Genomic DNA, 16,776 nt, shown 5'->3' with positions numbered 1-16,776 from the left:
AGTCTGGCCTGTAATTGTAATATAGCATGAATCACAACAAGGCTTCAGTAATTTCTAGGTCTGACCCTTGCCATTTGCTTCAAATTCTCAAGCATTCACCTAATCTCCCTGGTTTATTCTACCTATTATCTCCCTCCTAGATCCTCATCTCTCTGTCTAGCCTTCTTGAACCAATAATCCAATTGGATAATCTGCCCAAGTTTGATGCAGGTTGGCCCAAGGCAGCCAGCTGTGAATCCCCCTATTCAGCTCCACGTACTGAAAGGGGGTAATGTCAGCTGGTCCCAGGTTCCTAGGAGGACAGCACAGATACAGCACCATGAGCACCCATCTGTCAGGTGTGAGAGAGACTAAAGAGAGAGAGCCTGGAAAAATTGGACTCATCATCTCATTTTCTAATACCAACATTTTAGAAAATAACTATGTATTAAGAGAACAGGTACTCCACTGACAAGCATCATTGCACTGCTAGAAGAATAGGAAACATTTGTTGAATTGAAAAAGCTCTAAGGGAAAAATAGCCAGATATGATTTAAGAAAAAAAAAATGAACAAAACTACTCACATCCTGCATTTCTATTTGGTCTATTATGATGCAATTGGAGAAATGGGGATATCTGAAGTCGTGTCAAACGCTTTTCTATTATTCAGCTTTGCTAGATTGGAGCCGAAATGTACATGAAGGCAAGGGTCTAATTAAAATGCCAGACTATTTATTGTCTATTCTTAGCTTTAAAAGGTGATGAATGTTGTTATGGCATTGTGTAGACTATTTTGTCAAAAGGCCAAAAATTTAGATAGCTAACCAGGAAATGGAATGGAATAAATTATAAGAACACGCTCACTGTATGCCTGCAGTCAATGTAAGGTTCAGTAGTCTCCAACCAAATACGCTGAAGTGTGTAAATTTAAAACCCTTGCATTTTTCATTGTTAGAAAACAACCAAACAAACATGGGAGATTCTTTAGACTTTGTCCCTTAACAATAATATAGAATTAAGCATAAATCAGGTTTGTCATGAACTCAAAGGGAATTTATTAAAGGAGCTCATTATAGTAATTGCATCTAGATTACTGTCCTTCTGGATTACAGCTTTGAAGCCTGCTGGAAAATGAATACTTACCAGTGACTTGAGTGATAAGAAAAGAGTGGGTGTGACCATTTTCATTTCCAAATGAGAAGATCCTGAGATAAAACAGCTTCCCTCCGGATTCCAGGTTGAAGGCTGTTAACAGGCTTCTGTCCTCTAGAATTAGGAATTGTGCTTGTTCCTTACAACAGGACCTCCAACTTCTTTTATGTATAGCACAGAGAGCACATGGTATCTACAGCCACAAAGATCTGAACTTGAATGTTAGTGCTGCATGTTACCCACAGGGCCATTGTGTTAACTGTCCCAAGTGTGGACGACTCAGCTCTAAGGGATGCTCTCTCCTGGTCAATGATAGGATTGTGCCCTCTGGAATTGGACATGCTAGCCTTTGTGCGACTTGAATTGCCTATGCTCAAAGCCTCAGCTCCTCTGTGTGTAGAATAGCAGAGCATGCAGAGTACCTACCTAGTTAAATGATTGTGAAAATTAAGTGAGATAATGCATTAAAATGCTTAGCATCGAATATGGCACAGAAGAAGGGCTTGCTAAATGTTAACAATAATGATTATAGCACTCCATTTTTCTGAAGGGTTAGTCTCAAACCAAGCCTCCTAAACCAAAACAGCATTGCAGCTTTTGTACTTCTGCTGGCCACCATAGTATTTATGTGCCCAGAGTATAGATATTTAAATCTGTCATGTTGGAATTTTCCTTTGTCATGCAGTCATGTTAATAAACTTTGATAGCAATAAGGGCTAGAAGCTTATAGGATTTATTTTATCTGGGTGAGAAATCATCTAAGAGGTGAGAAGAAAAAGAATAAAAGTTAGACTCTCTAGAGATGTAGGATCATCTTATTTTGAAAGGCTGAGATTAGGTTAGTCTTAATTCATACTTTCAGTGGGTGTTCACTTTGGACCATTTCTTCTACATAACGTACATGATTTCCTGTGTTAGTTTGATGTGGATCTAGAGGAAGCTCATTTAAAACTATAAAGTTAAGACACTGATTGTCTTTATAGGAATGAAGAAAAGTGGAAGCAAAGACTGAGCATGAGACAAATGAGGTAATGATTAAACTGGACTCCACACTGGAATAGCCCATTCTACCTGTTTCGTAACAGGTTTCCAGTTGTGTTCTTAGAAAAACTTTCTCTCTTAACTTCAGCCACTTAGGGAAATAGATTTGTTGGGTTCCACCCCCTACCTCCTGAAAAAGCAAAATTATTTGAATGAAAATATGGACTTGTACTCAGAGTTCTACAGCAGGTGAGGAAGGTTTTGTTAAATAACTTGTATTCTATGATCCTTTATAACGATAAATGCTGCTCTGTTAAGAATAAAACCACCTCTTTGTGAGACCACTAATGGAAGCTCGCTTCAGTTCACTCACTGTGATGCACCCACGTATTTTCTGCCCTATCCTCTCCTCCATCCCACTTGTTTTACTTTTATCATTTTCCACAGTATAATAAAAAAGTTATCTAAATTAAAGGACTCTTTGTTTCAAACTAGAGAACTGGGCACATACTGCAAACTCCTTATATGCTTCACCAAAATAATTGCATGCACATATTCATGTATGCCAAATGCCCACACACATACACACTCTATGTAATGTGTATAATGAGGACATGCGTAGCCACACTGAGAAATTCTAGGCAGACCAGACTGTGGGCAGTACCCGAGAGACTAAAACTAAAGATGGGACTTATGAGAAAACAATGTCTGGAATACATGTGGGACTCCTGTGAGAGTCCACCTGAGAGTCTGCCAAAGTGTGTGGGGCCCCAAGCAAGGGAAAGTCAGAGCCACAGAGGATGAGCCCTGAACAGTGGGAATGCCACGGTACACAGGCAGGGAGACCAGCCGAGTTCCACAGAGAGGGTTTCCAAGTCATCTCCTCACTCTTCTCTCTCCCTTGAACACTTCTAGACCAAATCTGATCCTCTCTCCTTAGTTTCCTACTGCTAGGCACACACTGACGTTTACAGCTCCTCTCCACCAGAGCACTCCTCCTCCAAATTGCAGTTCCAACCCATCTTCTCCAAGTTTACATGTGGAAATCTATGGCTGGTCAGGATCATCACCGACCCACAACTGCACCTTCCATCTGCCCAATCTTTCTTCATCTCTCCAAGTGTATTACTATACCCTAACCTTTTCTTTGGGAGAAAATATAATAAACTTTTTAGCTTGTAAACTCTCTTTTAGTATACAATTAATGTCAGCCGTACTATATACCAAAAACTACAATACTTACAATAATAATACCAGTATATTAGAATATCATTTTCTGAGGACTTTGCTCTGTGATATGTATTATACACGTACACACACACACCTCTTTGTCGATCACCATATAAGTATTATTATATCCAGTTCACACAAGGAAACTGAGGCTCAAAGAGATATATTTTCCCAGATCTTATAGCTAGCCAAAGCTTGTGTGCTTAACACTACAGGAAACTGGTGATTGCACCCTCAAAGCCATTTTTTGGAATTTTATATTGTGGTTCTATTTTATCCCATTTTTAGACTTTCCTATTGCAGTTTCTATCAATATATGTTAAATAGGAGGAAGCACCAATACAAACTATAACTGACACCCTGTAACAGTTTAAGCATTACTGGTCACCCCAAATATTCTATTTGTTCTCTACCCTCTTTCATGTAGTTGTCACTTGGTACCCACTTACATGTAAGGTTGGCCAAATCCCATAGATAGACGTGAGGTCGAAAGAGCATTCTGCAGCTTTCACTCCACATGGAGTTTTTTCTTATCTCTGCCTTCCTGGCATTAATAGTGCTGTTTTCATTCTCTGATTTCTTCTCATGGTGATCCCAGTGGGTATTAATCTTTACAGAGAACCAGCTGAAGCCAAACCAAAGTTTACTAAAGGAATTTTCTAACAGAGCTAGTGAGAATGACTCTACTTGCATTTTTATCTTATACTTAATATTTTAAAAATAATTGAACATACACTTCCTTACCAACATCCCAAATAAAATAATGTCTGCCACCCTACTGAAACAATGACTCATGTGGCCTGTCTGTACACTACACTGAGTTTAACAAACACTGCTCAACAGTCCCTCTCTCTGATTCACCCTGCACATAAAGCTCAGTTCTTTAGGTCCTAAGAAACTTTAGGCTGGAAACATCCCTCTGATGCTAAATCCTGTTCATCTGTGAACTTTCTCTAATCATAATATAAAGTGATTTTCTTCAGTCTCTGACACTTCACTTTCCATTTTTGGAAAACAGACTATTGGTGATTCTAAATTAAGTCTATGTGGCCATTGCCATGTCCTCATGGGATCCAGTTCTGGCATCAGGGACTGGCCAGCCAAGGTCTGAGTTATCTAGATCTGGCTTCGGCTTCCCCTGAGGATTTGCAGAGGTCAAACTGCTTGAGAAACTGGGGATCTGTGGCACTGCAGTAAAACATAATTTTGATTGCACTGTATCTTAAAGGATTCCTTTCGACTTTCTAGATTTAGTGAAGTTGCATAGCACTACGTGAGTTTAGTTCTGCAGCGGGCACATCCATTCCCCATGAGACATCATTTACAACTCAGATTTCAGCACATCCACCAGGGCATGACTCGTGTTATCCCAGCTGCTATTGGAGTTTCTCTCCTTGCCACTATTATTGTAAAGTCTGGTAATAACGTGCTCTTGACTCTGGTAACAAAGCAATGGTTTTATTCTGAATTTCAGCTGAAAGCTGTGCTTTTGGTCCACAATTTTAGACAAATTCCCCAGGTGTAACCCTACTGAAGCTGTCATCTTTGTGGTTCATTCTCTGCACAGTATCATAAAGCAAAGTTTATCAGAAGGCTAACTCTGTTTTAAGACTCAACGGAGTCTTAAGGAGTTGCATTTTCTACCTTCATCTTTCAAAGGATGTAAAGAGGTTCTGATGCATAACCCCCATGAACACACCTTGAATCTCCTTTCCTCTCCTATTCAGTTTTCTCCCACACCCTCTAGGGCTTCTTATTCACAAACTCAAAACCCAAAGGGGGAGAAAAGCGCTCAAATCGATCCATTCCATTCTGGGAAATGTCTGACTTTTTCTAGCTCCCTCATTTCTCCCAATCTATAACCTCAGCATCTCAGGATGCATCCTTTCCTGTACATCTTCCAATTATACGTCACCAAACACAGGAACTAGTTTGGCAGTAACATAAGGCAGAGGAAAGTCTGTCAAACGAGATAACATTTTCTTACGTGGGCTGGGGGAGAGGAAAGAGTCTATTAATACTACACTAATAATTTCATTCCATTATTTGTCTTTTTACTGGTGAAAGATCAAAAATTTAGCTGATTTATTTCCTCCCCTTTTCCATCCTCCCACTCCAGACTTCAAAATTTTTCTTTTAAATATCTCAGATGTTAATCTACATTATTTCATATATTTTCTAGTTAGAGAATATTTAAGTCATAAAAGTTTCAAAGCCAAAACAGTTACTTAGACATAAACTTTTAGTGACTTTGTTGCTTAATGATATACATAATTTTTTGAGACAGGGTCTCACTCTGACACCCAGGCTGGAGTACAATGGCACGATCTCAGCTCACTGCAACCCCTGCCTCCCGCGTTCAAGCAATTCTTTTGCCTCAGTCTCCTGAGTAGCTGGGATTACAGGTGCACACCACCCTGCCCAGCTAATTTCTGTAATTTTAGCAGAGACGGGGTTTCATCATGTTGGCCAGCCTGGTCTCGAACTCCTGATCTCAGGTGACCACCTGCCTTGGCCTCCCAAAGTGCTGGGATTACAGGCATGAGTCACCGTGCCCTGCCACTTCTTTTCTATATTGTATTTCATTGCCTATTTTTGGTGCATTTCCTTTTTAACTTAAAAAATTGAGGGAGTAATTTTTTCATGAATGTATATAAGTGAAATAGTTAAAAGCCATGCGTGTATGAAAACTATTTGTGAAGTCTTTTTTGAGTTTAGAAATTATTAAATCAATAATTTTCTCTCAGAAATCTGTAGCTGTTGTTTCCATTTTCTACCCTTTAATATTGTGGAGAAATCTGATGCCTACATGATTTTTCTTCTTGTATTGATAATATATTTTCCTCAGGCTGGATGATTTTAGACGATATTAGACTTTTTTTCTTTTTAAAATTTGAAATTCAACAGTATCAACTATGAGCTAATACTCATTAATTTTACCTCATCTGCAGTGACCGCCTTTGATCTGATAGCCTATCCTCAGTTCAAGGAGCCAGTGTCACTACTGAACAGACTGTTGCTTCTCCTCCTTCTACCTGTCTTTTCTTCTGGAATTTCTAAACTGTAATTCCATATTGACTTTCTCTTCATCATTCGTATCCATATTACTCTAAGTTGTGGGAGAATTTCTGGAGCTTGTCCAGATTTGCTGGGGTTTTGGTTTTCTGAAGTATCCAGAATGACGGTCACACCCAAGTGAAGATGATGGCATCTGTGGTAGACTCTGTCTGTTGATAAACCACCCCTGTTCTGAACTCTTTCACTCTCACCCAACCCCAGAGAGGCTTTCCCAACCTTCCTTACAGCTAGTAGTCAAGGCCTTGTGTCATGATCCTGATAAGTAAGATGCAAACACACAGAGGTCTCAGTGGTGTAGGTGGTGGTTCTAGAAAACTTGAACTTTCTTGACAAAAGCACATACGTGATTGACACCAACTTGTCCCTCTTCTTCCTGCTTTTGATGAAGACCTGATGCCTGGAAAGGCAGAAACTATTCTATGACCAAGATGGAAGGCTAAAAAAAATTGCAGAGAGGCTGGCCTTACCCTCGTGCAGTCAGTGTACCAACACATACAGTTGCCTACACTGCTTGTTATGTTAGATAATTAAAAATCTTTATTTCACAAGTCACTCTTAGGTAGTCTTCTGCTTGCAGCTGAAAGCATTCTAACCATTTTAGTGTTTCCCCCTTAAGAAGAGAAAACACAATTCTGCCTCTTAGGAAATCTGATACACTCTTCTCTTCACTTTGAACCACTGGCTGTGGGGATGATGGGCTCACTGTATCAGTGATAACACAGATTTCACTGGAACGTCCCAGAGCAGGGTCTCGCAGGACTTTGCTCCCACAAAGCCTTGCCTTGTTATATCTTAGATACTCATAGTTGACCCTGTCACCTCTATTACTCCAGTTCCTGGGTTCAAGTCTGATACCTACGAAGCCACAGAGGGTGTTTCATCATTGCTACAGTTTGGGGGCCATCCATGAGAATACTAATATCCATTCCAAGGAAATTTCTTCTAATCTCGTAAATCTGCCAGCTCTGAAGGTGTCAGATTGTTCTTCAGAGAAAAGGGAACGATAACAGCAATAACAAGAAGTTACCGAGAACTTACTATGTTCTAGCTTAAATGATTTACAGGACACCCTATTTATAGCCCACGTCAACCCTATTAAGATATGCTACTTTCATTTTTAAAATAGGTTATGTGACTTGTTCACAATCACAAAGCTAGTCGTAAAATCTAAAATCAAAAATCAAATTTAAATTTGACTACGCCATCTCTAGGTTCCTCGCACTGTTGCACCGTTACCCAGGAATCTAAGGAAAATGAAATGTTAAATTGGGAGTTTCCACTTAGGGGCCATCATAAAATAGATACAACTCCAAAGTAAAGTAAGGGTTGCATGCTTTGAAGGGAAGTTGGATAATTCTAAAGACACATCAAGGACATAAAAGAATCAAGGCAGCAGAAAGTCAGAGAGGATTTGTGAAAATATTTATTTGGAGAAAGCCACTGAGTGTTGTGAGAACCACCCATTCCCCAAAGGAAGACAGCAAAAGCTCAACTCTACCTCCTTGACCTCTAGTCTGCAGAGAGCTTTCAGTGGGACCAGTGGGGAACCTCCAGGGTGCCATGAAAACAGCCACAGCACAGTCCACTTTCAATATCTGCTAGACCCAGAGAGACTACAGTTATCTTAAGACCTATTCAGTGACACTCTCTGACCAATTTTCTGCTTTTCCACTCCAAGTTGTAACTCCCTCTGGAGCAGTCAGAAATACGAGTAGCTAATGGAAAGAAGAGGGGAAATGAAGAAAAAAGTCAACCACACCCTCTTCCAGAGAGGGTAGGGGACCACCCACTGCAAGCTCTAACTGAAGAATCCGAAGGGAACAGAAGTATTTATCTTAGAAGGAAGCATTTCCTAATATATTGGACTAAACGTTTTATTAATCAATTACTGAATCAGGGCAACTTAAAGTTATCCACTATTAGGTAACAATAATGTTAATCAGAAAAGCTATGAGCTGCCAAGTTTCATCCAGGGCATGGGAAAAGATTTCCTCCATGGTATAATTTTGAGAAACCAATGTAGACAAAATAAATTGCATTCAGCTGTGTTGTCAACATATCAGTAAACAACATATTGGTGTCTACATTCCCTTCTGAAACCCTACGAAAAAACAGAGTTTTCAGCTCTTACCCAGGACTTCATTCCTCCAAAGAATTTAAACAAAGTCTATGGGAACCAAGACACCCTGTACCCCTTTCCATAGTTTATCTGTAACTCATTCACCCCCTAATTATCCCTCAGAATACAGCTAAAAACTCAAAACCCTCAGGGCAATTAATGTATGCAGATTGATATTCCATGGGCCTTCTTACCCATTCAGCAAATGCACATGGTCATGTTGTAGCCTCAGTAATGTCTCAGGGTAATATCCCTGCTTCACTAGCACTTAATGCAGTTGTACACTACAAGGACAGTACCACCCTCTAGGGGAAATTCTGGAAATTTGTGGTGGCATTCTAAAAGTGTAGTTGTGCCCGAGAATTAGCCCATCGAATAATATAATCTTTTGTCCTCTTTTATGTTACAGTGAGGGCATTATATTGACCCTTTGAATTATATCTGTAACTGTGTTATATTATCAATGGATTTCATCCAGTTTGAAAATATGACATTTAAAAGTATCTCTTGTCCAGGCACGGTAGCTCATGGCTGTGATTCCAGCACTTTGGGAGGCCCAGGCAGGAGGACTGCCTGAGCTCAAGAGTTCCAGGCCAGTCTCAGCAACATAGTGAGACCCCTCATCTTTACAAAAAAAAAAAAAAAAAAAATAGCCAGGCATGGTGGTGTGCACCTGTATTTCCTGCAACTTGGGAGGCTGAGGTGTGAGGACTGCTTGAGCCCAGGAGATCAAGGCTGCAGTGAGCCATGATCATGCCATTACACTCCACACTGGACGGCAGAGGGAAACTGTCTCAAATATATATTTCTTATTAAAATGAGAATTAAACATGATACAATTAATAACAACCAAATTCACACTACTTTATGTTGTGTACTCAATCTAATTTTCTCTGGTTTATATGTGCATTTTGCAAATTTTTTGTTTTGAGAAATCTTACACATTCTTAAGTGTCAGATGAATACTACATTGATTATCTGTCTGCTATTCACCTAGACTTGCCAGTTTTAGCATTTCATCTCATTTATCTTTCAGTATATATACATATATATATCTTTTTTTCTCTCATTTGAGAGTTATCTGCAGACTTCGACACTTCATCCCCAAATACTTCAGCATGTATCTCCATAAGGAAAATGTATTCTGACATACCTACCTAACCACAATGTGATAATCACATTCAGGAAATTTAATATTGATTATTTTTACACCTAGTATCTAAGATAAAGTCCATGTTCAAATTTTCCCAATTGTTTCAATAATGCATTTTTTGTAGCTTTTTTATTTTCTTTTTCTCATCTAAGAATTAATCCAAAGTCACACATTGAATTGAGTTGTCATATTTTTTTAGTTTCCTCTAATCTAATCAGTTCACCAGCTCTTTGTGTCTTTTTACGTCAATGACATTTTGAAGAGTAAGGACTACCTGTTTCACAATATGTCCTACAATTTGGATTGTTTTCTGATGAGTAGATGCCATTTTTTAAAATTCCAGAATATTATATGGGTGATGTTTTAAGCTTCTCATGTATCGCATTCAAACGTAAAAAAGGATATTTTATTCATTCTGTTGGAAAAGCTAAGTTTGATCATTTTGTTAAGAAAATACCTATCAGATGTTTCCCTTGACAAGTTACTGGTTTGTGTGGAAATACACTGCTTACGTTTTACAAAAATTGTAAATCCTGGTGATACTCTTCTAGAGAGGGGAACTAAATTCTTAGCACAAAAAGTGCAGGCAATCCCACTCCGATCTGCTTTTTACCTGATGTTACAAAGATTTCAGAAGATCAACCCTTAAGTTGTTGATCTTGGGGCTGGGTGCAGCGGCTCATGCCTGTAATCCCAACACTTTGAGAGGCCCAGGCAGGGACACTGCTTGAACCCAGACGTTTGAGACAGTGTGAGCAACATAGCAAGACCTCATATCTACAAAAAAAATTTTTTTAATTATTAGCCAGCCACGGTTGGCCTGTGCCTATAGTCCTAGCTACTCAGGAGACTGAGGTGGGAGGATTGTATGATTGTTATCAATTATCATAATTTAAAAGGCAGAATCTTGGCTCTAAAAGGGGATATATGTAAGTAAATATGGTAGATAAAACTTGTATATGCACAATTACTTATTCTATGTTTTTCTTTCACTGATTAAATAAACTTGACTGTCTACCACAAATTGCATTATTAAATATATCCATGGTTCATTTTATCTTTGCTCAAATTGTTGAAGAATGGTGGCTTGTTTCATGGTTTTTGTATTTGTGTCTAATGCACGTTTTAACATGAGAGATGCAACACACTGTGTAGCTAGTTTTCTGAAAAAGTCAATCTTTTAGAAATTTTCAGCTCTTCAATAAATTTTTTCTTTAAGTTTCAAAAATATATATATATATATGGCCATGGTTATATTAATGAACATTCATGTTTATTATATTTATAGTATTATATTCATATTTATATTAATAAACATTCATATTTATTAATATAGACATGGCTATATTTTGTATTAACAGATGTCTAGCTCCTTTGGGACCCAGGCACATTTTAAGTTCAAGTGCCAGATAAATAAGTAGTGAGGTTTGCTATTCAAATATTGTGTCTTATTGGGTGCAGGTTTTTGAATTCAAAGAATACCTCATAATATTAAATTATTGTAAACTGCTTGAGAGAAAATAGTCTTCATCTTCTAATAGAATACCATAGGCTGTCACAGGCATTCAAATTCCTTCATCTTTATTTGCCAGTGGCCCATTTGGTTTTCATCTAGAGTATTTGAGATGAAATTTAGACCATAAAGAGTTTAAAACATTTAGGTCTAAAAACATGAGCAGTTTATTTCCTACTTACAAGAAAATTAAGATCCTTTGAGTGTTATGAACACCTTGTATAGTTGTACAGGCATTGTCAAAAATTATGCCAGCTAATAATTTAATACATTTCAAGGTTGCCTGTTCCACATTCCCTTGAGTTACATTCAAAAGAAAGGCAGATGATTAATATGCTAAATTCAAATAAGCAGGAAATTCTATTAGATATTTGAAAAATTGCTTCTCTTTAGTGAAACCCAAACTGCATATTAAGGAGAATGCATAGATAGAATAGTTCAGACTCAAACCTTGCCCTAAATAAGATATCGTGTCCAGCAAAACTCCACTTACCAACGCAATTTGGAGTTCTACCAAATTATCACTATATAAAATTGGGTCTGCTATAAAGAAGCCAAATAGGTAACATTTGGAAAGAGACAACTAATAGTTACAACCTTGTCCTTGTTGGTCTGTGCACTCGATACACATTACCTAATTTAATTTCAATAGCTTTCTGAGACCTTGCTTGCCATACCTCCACTCTCCACTCTCATTAAGCTCTACGCATCTTCAAGCGAAGTTCTATCTTCTTTGTGTACCATTCTCAGAGCCTTGCACTGTGCCTGCCTCATACGTACACCAGGACATTTAAATAATGTACATAAATCCACATAATTATGAATATATCACTACACCATGCCATACTCAATGCTCTTTACATTATATCATGATGTTTCCAGATAGGACTTCATAGATTAGTGGAAAATCAAAATAAATTGAAGTGGGTTGAGACAATACTTTCATTTGAAAGCCTAAAATACATCCAGCTACATTCAGTGGTTGATTTGTATACAGCATTCAGTGGGCAGTCTGGCACTGAGTTGAACTAAATGATAGTAACTATAATGAAATATGATCATTGAGTAAACAATGAACAACACCTTAATATTCAGTACATATAACATAACTGATAGAAAGGCTGGCATGTCTTACTGTTTATCATTAAAATATGTCCTGTTGGAGACTTCCAAATTGAAAAGCAAGATTGATGGAAAATATTAATTATGCAATAAATTCTGTTACTGCGTATTTCATAGAGATAAATCCTAGATAATGATTCTAGACCTGAGAGATATCAATAAATCATGAAAAAAAATTCCTTTTTACTAGTAGAGACTATGACATTTGAAAGTTACCGCTGAAAGATTGCAGTTTTATCAATTTTTCTAAAGATGTTTTAAAGACCAAGAACTTCTAAGAATGTTTAACTCAGAGAAGAGAGCAACATTTTCTGTCCAAAAGCTGACTCTACAGTTTAGTTTAGGTCAATAGCTCATGGATTCTTTCTCAAGTATTACAAACTGGAACATTTTCATAATAAATACAAAATACAAATGATAAGAGAAAGTAGTGTAAGAGATTTCATTTCATTTTACTGCTACCCTTTAAGAAAACCATACGAAGAAGTATGCTCCAATTTCTCCCTACCTGGATGGAGATGCTATTGCATTTATTAGAGAAAATGCACACATAAGTATCTCAGAAGAACTGCTGTAACTCTATTTTTTTCTTTTTCTTTCTTAGACAGGGTCTCGCTCTGTTGCCCAGGCTGGAGTACCGGGACGAAACCACAGCTCACTGCAGTCTTGACTTCCTGGGCTCAAGTAATCTTCCCACCTTGTCCTCCTGGGCAGCCAGGACTACAGGGAGCATCATCAAGCCCAGGTAATTTTATTTTATTTTATTTTATTTTATTTCTCACTATGTTACCCAGGCTTCTTTTTTAGTACCTTAGTAACATTGTTCCTTCATCTTTTTTCTTCTCTTTTTGGCGACAGAATCTCCCTTTGTCACCTGGGCTGGAGTGCAGTGGCCCAATCTTAACTCACTGCAACCTCTGCCTACCAGGTTTAAGTGATTCTCACGCCTCAGTCTCAGTAGCAGAGACTACAGGCTTGCGCCACCACGCCCAGCTAACTTTTTGTATTTTTAGTAGAGACAGGGTTTCGCCATGTTGTCTAGGCTGTTCTCCAACTCTTGAGCTTAGGCAATCCACCTGCCTCAGCCCCCAAAGTGCTGGGATTACAGATATGAGCCACCGTGACCAGCAATTGCTTCTTCATCTCTACATTGATAATTCTGTGGACGGTTTGATCAAAATTGCAACACTTATTCCAGCCTTTATTTCCTTATAACAATGTGACTACAAGACCTTCTAAATGACCGTCTTGAATTTTACATACTTCCTTCCAGATTAATATCCTAACACACTACTTCAAGTCACCTTTTAAAAAAAAATCTGCAGTAATGCTACAATAGTGATAGGAAAAAGCCATAATTACTCAGACTTCTGAGACTTTTAAAACTTGGTCCCAAATTTTTCAAGATGTTCTTATCTCCTGAGAATCCTTCAAATGACTTTTGTAGATACTTTACTTGCTGTTCCCTAAACATGCCTTGTATGTAGTCTACCTTTGCACTTTTCTCACAATATTTTACCCAACCAGTACCTCATACTCACAATTCTCTGTCTGGTCTAATTCTATTCATTGACCCATTTGAAGTTCCAATTTTCCAAAATTGTCCCAGCTTGAACTACCTCTCCTTCCCCTGAGATCCTTTTGACATGGTATGCAAGTTATTTAGCTGTTTAAAAATAGTAAATAAATATTTTTAAATGATTAAGCTTTTTATAGTTTAACTTCCTAAAACTTGAATCTCCTTGAAGATAAAAAGTCCATTGTTCTTCATATTTCTACTCTTCCCAACAGTTTGTTGCTGATAATGGGTACTCAATAAATATTTGCTAAGTTGACTTTATTCATTTTTAATTAATAAACTATGGCAAATAGAAGGAAGCCCGATTGCAAAACCAAACCTTTAACTTTCTTTCTTAGCTCCAGACTTCACAGAAAGCCTTTGCATAAATTTGGTCATTGTCCTTTTAAATTGAGATGAAAAATCTTTGTGTAAATGTAAGCAATTTCTGGACTCTAAAATTGTATTATTGTCCCTATGGAACCTAAGACATTTGTGCATTTGTTGGTAATATGAGTGAAGTATCCTTTATGACAGCAAATATATCTTATTTATTATTTCATTCTCCAATGCTTCTTTCCATGTAAGAAACAATAATTTCTGCATGAATGAGTATTTTATTGGCTTGAAGTCAAGCTATTAAAACCAAGACAATACAAAGAATACTACAAAATCAAGGTTTTATACCATTCCAATAAATGTTTCCCTTATGTTTGAAAATGCAGTATTACATTCAGGAGTACAGAAGTCTTTGCAAACTATTATCTATATTATAGGAAAATAAAAAAGACAAATAAATACAACAAAATTTTAGTTAAATTTTGTTATAGGGAAACGACCTATAATTGAATGTATAGTATATGCAAGGCTTATTTCCTTAATTTAATTTACATAACAACTGTATAATTACCGTGACTATTTTCTAGATAAGAACATCAGGCCCAGAAGAGAAATGTACTGTGGACCACTGAGCTAACTGGCTTACGTCCATGCTTTCTGACTCCTCAAACACAGATGCTCCTTGATGTAGAATGGGGTTACATCTCAATAACCCCATTGTAAATTTAGTATTATCAATCAGTTGAAAATGCACTTAATACACTGAATCTACCAAACATCATAGCTTAACCTAGCCTACGTTAAATGTGCTCAGAACACTTATATTAGCCAATAGTTGGACAAAATCATCCAACATAAAGCCTATTTTATTTTTTGTTTGTTCATTGTTTTTGTTGTTTTTGAGATGGAGTTTCACTCTTGTCATCTAAGCTGGAGTGCATTGGCATGATCTCAGCTCACTGCAATCTCTGCCTCCTGGGTTCAAGTGATTCTCCTGCCTCAGCCTGCCCAGTAGCTGTGTCACCACGCCCAGCTAATTTTTGTATTTTTAGTAGAGATAGGGTTTCACCATGTTGGCCAGGCTGGTCTCGAAATCCTGACTTCAGGTGATCCACCTGTATCGAACTCCCAGAGTGCTGGGCTTATATGTGTGAGCCACTGCACCCAGCCCACAAAACCTATTTCATAATAAAATGTTAAACATCTCATGTAATTTAGTAATGTCCTGCTGAATACATATTACTTTTACACCATCGTAAAGTTGAAAAATTATAAGTCAAACCATCATAATTTGGAGAGTCTGTATACTTTTCAGTGTATCTTAGGTGCCTCTGAGTTTGTTTTGTGAAAAATGTGTATTCTTTCTTAGTGATTATACAATAAAACAAGAGAAGCACTGAATAATTTATAAACTACAGAAAGGTATAATCTATAATTCATCACATATAGATAAGCGCTGTTAAAGTTGTGGTGCCTTCTTTTCTGATCTTTCTGATTATATAAAGAGACCAAAATTACCAGTATATTGTACACTGTAAATAACCGTATTCTGTATTTTCTCAATTAAAATTTTTTTTGATACATTATGTTTGTACGTATTTATGGGGTACTTGTGAAATTCTGTTACATGTATAGAATGTGTGATGATCAAGTCAGGCTATTTAGAGTATCGATCACTAAAGTGTCACTTTTAAGTGTTGGGTACATTTCAAGTCCTCTATTTTGGCTGTTTTGAAATATACAATACATTGTTGTTAACTATAGCCACCCTACTCTGCTATTGAACATCAGAACTTATTTCTTCTATCTAACTATATGTTCATACCCATTAACCAACCTCTCTTCATTCCTCCTCCTACCCACATATCCTGTTAGTCTCTGATGTCTATCATTCTGCTGTCTAGTTCCACATGATCAACTTTTTAGCTCCCAAATATGAGAAAATGCAATATATGTCTTTCTGTGCCTGGCTGATTTCACTTAACATAATCACCTCCAGTTCCATCCATGTTGCTATAAATGATATGATTTTATTCTTTACAGTCAAATAGTATTCCATTGTGTATATATACTACATTTTCTTTATCTACTCATTCACTGATGGACATTTGGGCTGATTCCATATCTTGGCTACAGTGAATAGTGCTGCAATAAACATTGGACTGCATGTATCCCTTTGATATGCAGTTTATTTTGCTTTGGATAATACCCAGTAGTGGAATTGCTGGATAGATGGTGGTTTTCTATTTTAAGTGTTTTGAGAAATCTTCATGCTGTTTTCCATAGAGGCTGTGCTAATTTACATTTCCACCAACAGTGTATTACAGTTCTTTTTCCACAATGCGGGGGGTGCACCACAGCATATTCAATCTTATGTACATGCATTTGAGGTTGGGGTATGGAAAGATACCAGAGCATTGTGTGTTATTTGTGCATGATTGGAACACTGTATGTTATTTGTGCATGAGAATGAAACTCCTAGACCCTGAAAACAGGACAGGGAGTGGAGTGTGGTGTGATAATGAACACGGAAAACAGCCTCCTGAGAATG

General features: G+C 37.5%; 1 long non-coding RNA gene across 1 annotated transcript; it reads right to left on the bottom strand.

Annotated features, from left to right (window-relative positions):
- Window positions 1–8,975: 8,975 nt before the first annotated feature.
- LOC116556368 lies at window positions 8,976–16,243 on the bottom strand. Its single transcript, XR_004270965.1, has 3 exons — window positions 15,914–16,243; window positions 9,405–9,417; window positions 8,976–8,987 (listed from the first exon to the last, which is right to left on the bottom strand). It is a non-coding gene; the product is annotated as an uncharacterized LOC116556368 (long non-coding RNA).
- Between the last annotated feature and the right edge of the window lie 533 nt (window positions 16,244–16,776).

Source organism: Sapajus apella, unplaced genomic scaffold (assembly GCF_009761245.1).
Source record: "Sapajus apella isolate SASKATOON/1434 unplaced genomic scaffold, GSC_monkey_1.0 scaffold16, whole genome shotgun sequence".
In the NCBI taxonomy this organism is placed as follows: domain Eukaryota; kingdom Metazoa; phylum Chordata; class Mammalia; order Primates; family Cebidae; genus Sapajus; species Sapajus apella.
This window is presented reverse-complemented; position numbering and strand designations above follow the sequence as displayed.